The sequence below is a fragment of the Cricetulus griseus genome, assembly GCF_003668045.3.
Source record: "Cricetulus griseus strain 17A/GY chromosome 1 unlocalized genomic scaffold, alternate assembly CriGri-PICRH-1.0 chr1_1, whole genome shotgun sequence".
Classification (NCBI taxonomy): Eukaryota; Metazoa; Chordata; class Mammalia; order Rodentia; family Cricetidae; genus Cricetulus; species Cricetulus griseus.
Window position 1 is genome coordinate 93,021,073 of NW_023276807.1, and position 7,811 is coordinate 93,028,883.

Here is a 7,811-nt window from a genome sequence, read left to right on the forward strand (position 1 = left end):
CCCTCTAGAATGCTTCCACATGACCCCTTCTGGTAAACTTCTGATGGAATAACCAAAGTGCAATGGCATCCTTTCATCACACATTAGTTTTGCTCCCATCAAAAACTGGACCAATGGGACCCTGAGCCTGTGTTCTCTTAACTGGAGGTTCTCACTCATTAACCAACAAGATTATACCCAGACAGGTACAGTCTTCATTAGAGGTTGCTGCTAGCTTCCTATGAAGTGTCACATCTACAAGATGACAAACACAATCCCACATACAAATCAAGACTCTTGTGTAATAGTACAGCAGTCTGTCTTTTTTCTCTTTTCTTTTCTTAAGATATATCCCTACCCTTCCTCATTACTCTCCAGTCTTGGTGATTCTCTTCCCAGTTTGTCCCTTTTGTATTTTCTTTTTTTTCTCAATTTTTTATTTGAATTAGAAACGAGATTGTTTTACATGTCAATCCCAGTTCCCTCTCCCTCCCCTCATACCCTGCCCCCCCAACTAAAACCCTACCTATCCCAAGCCGTTTCTGCTCCCCAGGGAGGGTGAGGCCTTCCATAGGGTGTCTTCAGAGTCTGTGATATCCTTTGGGATAAGGCCTAGGCCCTCCCCCATGTGTCTAGGCTCAGGAAGTATCCCTTTATGTGGAATGGGCTCCCAAAGTCCATTCCTATGCTAGGGATAAGTACTGATCTACTACAAGAGGACCCATAGATTTCCGAGGTCTCCTCAATGACACCCACGTTCATGGGATCAGTCCCATGCTGGTTTCCTAGCTATCAGTCTGGAGACCAAGAGCTCTCCCTTGTTCATGTCAGCTGTTTCTGTGGATTTCACCAGCCTGGTCTGGACACCTTTGTTCATCACTTGTCCTTCTCTGCAACTGGATTCCAGTTCAGTTCAGTGATTAGCTATGGGTGTCTGGTTCTACTTCTACCAGCTGCTGGATGAAGGTTCTAGGATGGCGGATAAGCTAGTCATCAATCTCATTATCAGGGGAGGGCATTTAAGGTAGGCTCTCCTCTGTTGCTTGGACTGTTAGTTGGTGTCATCTTTGTAAATCTCCAGACATTTCCCTAGTGCCTCATTTCTCTTTAAACCTATAATGTCTCCTTCTGTTATGGTATCTCTTATCTTGCTCTCCTCTATTCTTCCCCCAATTCAACCTTCCTGCTCCCTCATGTCCTCCTCACCCCTCCTCATAAAGGAATATTTTTTTAATTTTATTTTATTTTATTAGTTCTAGTTAGGGAACAAGCTTATTTCACCCTCTCCCTCCCCTCACCCCTTCTCCCTCTCCCTCCCCTCACCCCCAAACTTTCTCCCCCACCCCAGCCCACCCCCCCAACCCCATCCACCCACTACTCCCCAGGCAGGGTAGGGCCCTCAACGGGAGCTCAGCAAAGTCCACCAAGTCTTCCTATGCTGATCCTGGGCCCTTCCCCATGTGTCCAGGGCCAGAGTGTAACCCTTCATATGGGATGGGCTCTCAAAGTCCCTTCTTGCACCAGGGAAAAATACTAATCCACTACCAGAGGCTCCCTGGAGTGCAGAGGCCTCCTTATTGACATCCATGTTCTGGGGTCTGGATCAGTCTTGTACAGGCCTCCTGGACAGCATCTGGGGTCGATGTGCTCTCCCTTGTTCAGGCCAACAGTTCCTGTGGGTTTCTCCATCCTAGTACAGACCCCTTCGTTCTTCATTCCTCCCTCTCTTCAACTAAATTCCCGATTTCGGCTCATTGTATATTTGTGGATGTCTGTCTCTGTTTCCATCAGCCACTGGGTGAGGGCTCTAGGATGGCATAAAGAGAAGTCATCAATCTCATTTTAGGGGGAGGGTTTTTAGGTTATCCTCTCCACCATTGCCTGGATTGTCAGATCGTGTCATCCTTGTAGGTCTCTGGAGATCTCCCTGGTTCCTGATCCCTTCTCGGGCCTACAGTGGCTCCCTCTGATATCGTATCTCTCATCTTGCTCTCTTTCCTCTATTCTTCCCCCAACTCAATGTTTCTGCCCCTCCATTTCCTCTCCTCTTCTCCTCTTCTCTTGCTCTTATTGTAGCAGCTCCTTCCCCCCCCCACCCTCATGCCCCCAATTAGTTCGGGAGTTCATGCCACTTCCATTCCTGGGGACCATTTAACCCTTAGAGTCCTTCATGTTTCCTAGTTTCTTTGGTGAAGAGCATTATATACTGGTAGTCTTTTGTTCTATGTCTAAAATTCATATATCAGTGAGTACATACCTTGCTTGTCTTTTTGTGACTGGGTTACCTCACTCAGGATGGTTTCCTCTAGTTCCATCCATTTGCCTGCGAATTTCAAGATTCCATTGCTTTTTTCTGCTGAGTAGTACTCCATTGTATAAATGTACCACATTTTCTCAATCCATTCTTCAATAGAGGGGCATCTAGGTTGTTTCCAGGTTCTGGCTATTACAAACAATGCTGCTATGAACATGGTTGAACATATGTCCTTGTTGTAAGTACATGCCCTATTTGGGTATATACCCAAGAGAGGAATGGCTGGATCTTGAGGTACACTGATTCCCATTTTTCTGAGCAACCGCCATACTGATTTCCAGAGTGGTCTTACAAGATCGCACTCCCACCAGCAATGGAGGAGTGTTCCTTTTTCTCCACATCCTCTCCAGCATAGATTGTCATTGGTGTTTTTTATTTTAGCCATTCTGACAGGCGTGAGATGGTATCTCAGAGTTGTTTTGAGTTGCATTTCTCTGATGGCCAATGATTTTGAGCACTTTTTTAAGTGTCTTTCAGCCATTTCAGATTCCTCTGTTGAGAATTCCCTATTTAGTTCTGCACCCCACTTTTTAATTTCGTTGTTTGGTGTTTTGGTGGCTAGCTTCTTGAGCTCCTTATATATTTTGGAAATCAGTCCTCTGTCAGATGTGGGATCGGTGAAGATCTTTTCCCATTCTGTGGGTGGTCGTTTTATCCTACTGACTGTTTCCTTTGCCTTGCAGAAGCTTCTCAGTTTCAGGAGGTCCCATTTATTAATTGCAGACCTCAATGTCTGTGCTTCTGGCGTAATGTTCAGGAAGTGGTCTCCTGTGCCAATTTGTTCAAGGGTAGTTCCCACTTTCTCTTCTAGAAGATTCAGTGTGACTGGATTTATGCTGAGATCTTTGATCCATTTGCACTTAAGTTTTGTGCATGGTGACAGGTATGGATCTATCTGTAATTTTCTGCATGTCCGAATCCAATTGTACCAGCACCATTTGTTGAAGATGCTGTCTTTTTTCCATTGTATAGATTTAGCACCTTTGTCAAAAATAAGGTATCCATAGGTGCGTGGGTCGATATCAGGGTTTTCAATTCGATTCCATTGGTCTATCAGTCTATTTTTGTGCCAATACCAAGCTGTTTTCAGAACTATGGCTCTATAGTAGAGCTTGAAGTCGGGGATGGTGATGCCTCCAGAAGATCCTTTATTGTAAAGAGTTGTTTTGGCTATCCTGGGCTTTTTATTTTTCCATATAAAGTTGAGTATTGTTCTTTCAATGTCTGTGAAAAACTGTATTGGGATTTTGATGGGGATTGCATTGAATCTGTAGATTGCTTTTGGCAGGATTGCCATTTTTACTATGTTAATTCTACCTATCCATGAGCATGGGAGATCTTTCCATTTTCTGGTATCTTCTTTAATTTCTTTTTTTAAAGTCTCAAAGTTCTTATTGTACAGATCTTTTACTTTTTTGGTTAGTGTTACCCCAAGATATTTTATGTTGCTTGTGGATATTGTGAAAGGTGATGTTTCCCTGATTTCTTTCTCATTGGATTTATCATCTGTATATAGTAGGGCTACTGATTTTTTTGAGTTAATTTTGTATCCTGCTAACTTGCTGAAGGTGTTTATCAGCCGTAGGAGTTTCCTGGTAGAGTTTTAGTTAATCGAATTTCACCCTTTTGTATTTTCATGTGTTCTTTTCAACCTATCACTTTTGCATTGACAATGAATAGTTTGACCACTAGATGGCAGGAGGAATTCATTGTTTCATATAAACTTCAGTGCTTAGATCATTCCCTGTTCACCTATCTTGACATTTAATTAAAAATACAGATGCAAACAACAACCAAGAATGGACATATTGATGACTAGGATTTATGCACAGGAAAACTAATAAGCAACTGAAGAAATCCACAGAGGAGGCTAATTAATAGATGAGAGATTCCTGAGTGCCTGTGCACCTGTTCTAGGGCTCTGGGGCAGCTTCAGATGGGGTATATGGTATGCTATAGATGATGTGCCTCTGAGGACTGCTCCTGGAGTGCTGACTGCAGTCAGATGGTGATAGCTAACAGTGCCCAGAGAAAGGACTTTCACATCTGCTTTAAAAAATACTGTGGATAGCTAACATGCTTACTCCATCTCCACTCTCTCAAATAATGTTTTAAATTCACAAGAAAATAGACAGAGTGAAAGGCTTGCATTTGAATCATCATAAATAACATTAGCCACATACAAAGATGGTTGAAGAATTCAGAACACACAGAAGTTAGGCTCAGGGGTCAACTCACAATTTGTGACATTGATGATAAGGTTTGCAATGTAGGAAGCACTACACTACTTTTAGCCACCAAGGACAGCACTAATGCAGTGGTTCTCAACATTCCTAATTCTTTAATCCCTTAATACAGTTCTTCATGTTGTGGTGACCACCAAACATAAAATCATTTTCATTGCAACTTCATAACTGTAATTTTCCTACTATTATGAATCATAATGTAAGTATGAGGTATGTAAAGAGTCTTAGGCAATCCCTGTAAAAGGGTCACAGGTTGAGAACCACTGCTAAAAAGAACAGGTTCTGAAGGCAAAATATCTTCCCAGGATTAGAAACATGTGCTCTAGTTCTGTTGCTGTGATAAACACTATAACCAAAAGTCAGGGCTCTCTTTCATCTACAGGTACATCAATGGAGGAAATTCAAGTCAAGAGCTTAAAGCAGAAACCATGGAGGACCTCTGTTTATTGAATTGCTCACAGGCTACCTTCATTATATAGCACAAACCCAACTGCCTAGGGATAGGACCACCCACAGTGGACTGAACCCTCCTGCGTCAAGTAGCAATCAGGAAAATGCTCCCACAGACGTTCCTGAAGCCCAAACTGGCAGAGACAATTCTCCAATTGAGATTCTGTCCTCCAAGGTATGTCAAATTGGCAACCAAGATTAACCCTGCAAAAGTGTGACAAACTTCTTTTCCTGTATTGCATTTCCTATCATTCAAGTGCAAGGGTCAGAGAACTGTGAGATCAACCCAGTACCTTGTAGAAAGAATTTGAAACTTGTACCATCTGTAGCAAGCTCCAGGATTTCCATGTGAAAAGCTTATTTGGGAAGGTGCTTAGATAAATACTAAATAGCAATAGCTCGAGGTAGCCAACAGCCAACTGCATCCTGAAACACCACACCAGTTGATCTCTTGGAGGTACTGAATCACAAGCTACATTTAGCTGCTCATGGCTCCAGAAAAACCAAGAGACTCTCAAAGCATTTCCTGGGCTCCCCTATTGAGCCCTTCCTCACCTCACAGAACACACAAAGCCTAACACCCTCACAAAGCCACTCCTGGATTTCCAGTGATATCCACATATATTTTTCTTAATAGATAAAGGTACTTAAGTAAAAAAATGTAAAACATACATTTTAATTGATTATTTGGGAATCCACATCATGCACCCCAATTGTGTTCACCTACCTGTCTTCCCATGTCTGCACTTCTTCCTCACGACCTCCCTCCTCAAAAAAAAAAGTTGGTTTTGTGTTGTCCTGTATTCACTGGATCATGGAGTATGGTCAAATTCCTATGGTCAAGACCCTCAAGGGAGAAAGAGTCTTTCTCATCTGCTGAGGAGAGCATTGGGTGGTGGCTGGAGCAAGGCCGGGTTAGCTTTCCTGAGCCCACACCACCAACTGCACTGAAGCGCTGAGGGCTGGCGACAGGGCCAGCTGTCCTGTGAGGAGCAAGACGAGCTCTCCTGCGCCCACACACCTTAACAGGGCTTCAGGAGGCAGCCCCAACCACTGGCATCTGCAAGGGCTTTGGTGGTTAACACTGGCTACAAACATCAACATGGCCATTTGCTACACCAGGACCACTATCCTACTCATGGCCCCCAGCGGCTGATGAGCCTCAATGTGGCCTCAGATGGTTACTCACACCACTCATCAGAATGGCTGTCCAAGGCAGCAAAGCCTGAGGATATTGCCAAGGAGTCAGGCAGCAACACAAACTGCAAACCTCCATGTGGATCTCAGGCTTCATGGCGGTCTGGGCAGCAGCATGGGCCTCCGATACCAACATGGCCTCTGGTGGTATCAAGGACCACGGTGGTCCTTCGAGGAGGTCCAATCCAGAAAGTGAAACTCTCCTATCTCAGGCCTCCATCGATGCCCAGAGCCAGGGAGAATCCCACAGCTAGGTGTCTGCATAAGCTCCAGACTGTTATACACCATCCCACCAACCCTACTTGGCAATGGCAGCACGAAGCCCTCAGCCCTCTCTCTGACCTGTAACCACCATCACTTCTCTGGTTCCACCTCTCTTCCTAGAGCATGCAGTACTCAGTTATTATTTTTTCCACTTCTCTGTAACATATTTGTTCATTGTAGTGGCACCTGCCTACCCTGGGCTGAGGGTCCCGGGCAGTCCTTGGATGTGTCTTCCAGCTCCCTGTAAGACATTTTTAAAGTAGGAACAAAATTAGCATGAATTATAGAAATGACAGAAATATGAATGGAGTACACTAATTAATGAAGTACACTAATGACAGAAAGTTGAAAAAAATTACCTCCCAAAAGGAGCTCTTTTTAAAATTATGTGGTCAATATTTTAAAGAAAGTAATAAGAAATTACAATGCAAACTATGGCCATAGTCTTAAGTTCATGCATTTATTTATTTATTTATTTATTTATTTATTTATTTATTTACCTTTATCTATTTCTATCTATATATCTCTATCTCTGTCTCTCTCCATCTCTTTATAGGAGCACAAATGCAGACACAAAGCTTCACCAAGTGCATCCCATGACAAAGCATTATATATTGGTGTCTTTTTTTCCAAGCTCTCACTAAAAATTAAGTCCATTATAGCTAAGTCCAGGGTATCGATGTAGTTCAGTTGTAGAGTGCTTGTCTAGTGTGGTACTAATATTACAGTGCACTGGATTGGGATGAAGAAGGTTAATTTTGTTGGGGCGAAATCACTCATATGAGAAACCGATAACCCAATATCAGTTCTCTGAGCATGCAATCTCAGTCCCGTGTTGTCGTTGTCATCATCCCCGTACCCCGTCCACCCCCGTCCCGGCCCCCACCCACCACGCCCAGAGCAAACCAGAACCCAGAGAGAGTCCTCTCCTCTGTTACATCCTCACCTGTGACGTCACCCAGTGCTACAGGTATGGGCGAGATGTACATCTCACTACAGTTTAGCACACAGGAAGTCTTCAGTTTGATCCCTGGGACCTCATAAACCAGACCTGGTGGTGCGTGATTGTCATCTCAGCACTTGGAAGGTGGAGGCAGGAGGATTGTATCCTCCACTATATAATGGAGTGAAGGCAAAGTTGGGAGACATGAGATTTTGTCAAATAAAAAAACAAATACTCGGTTTCTCCATTTAAATGTTCTCTTTAACCCAAAGCTGTTAAAGAGACCTTGGTGTATTGATTGTCTCAGGATGAAAGTTCCTTGCCAGTGATCTATAAATTTATTAATCACTTGCAACAAGAGTTAAGATCACCTTAACATATGATAGTACAATGACATTGACTTCGATTCCTTATGGGG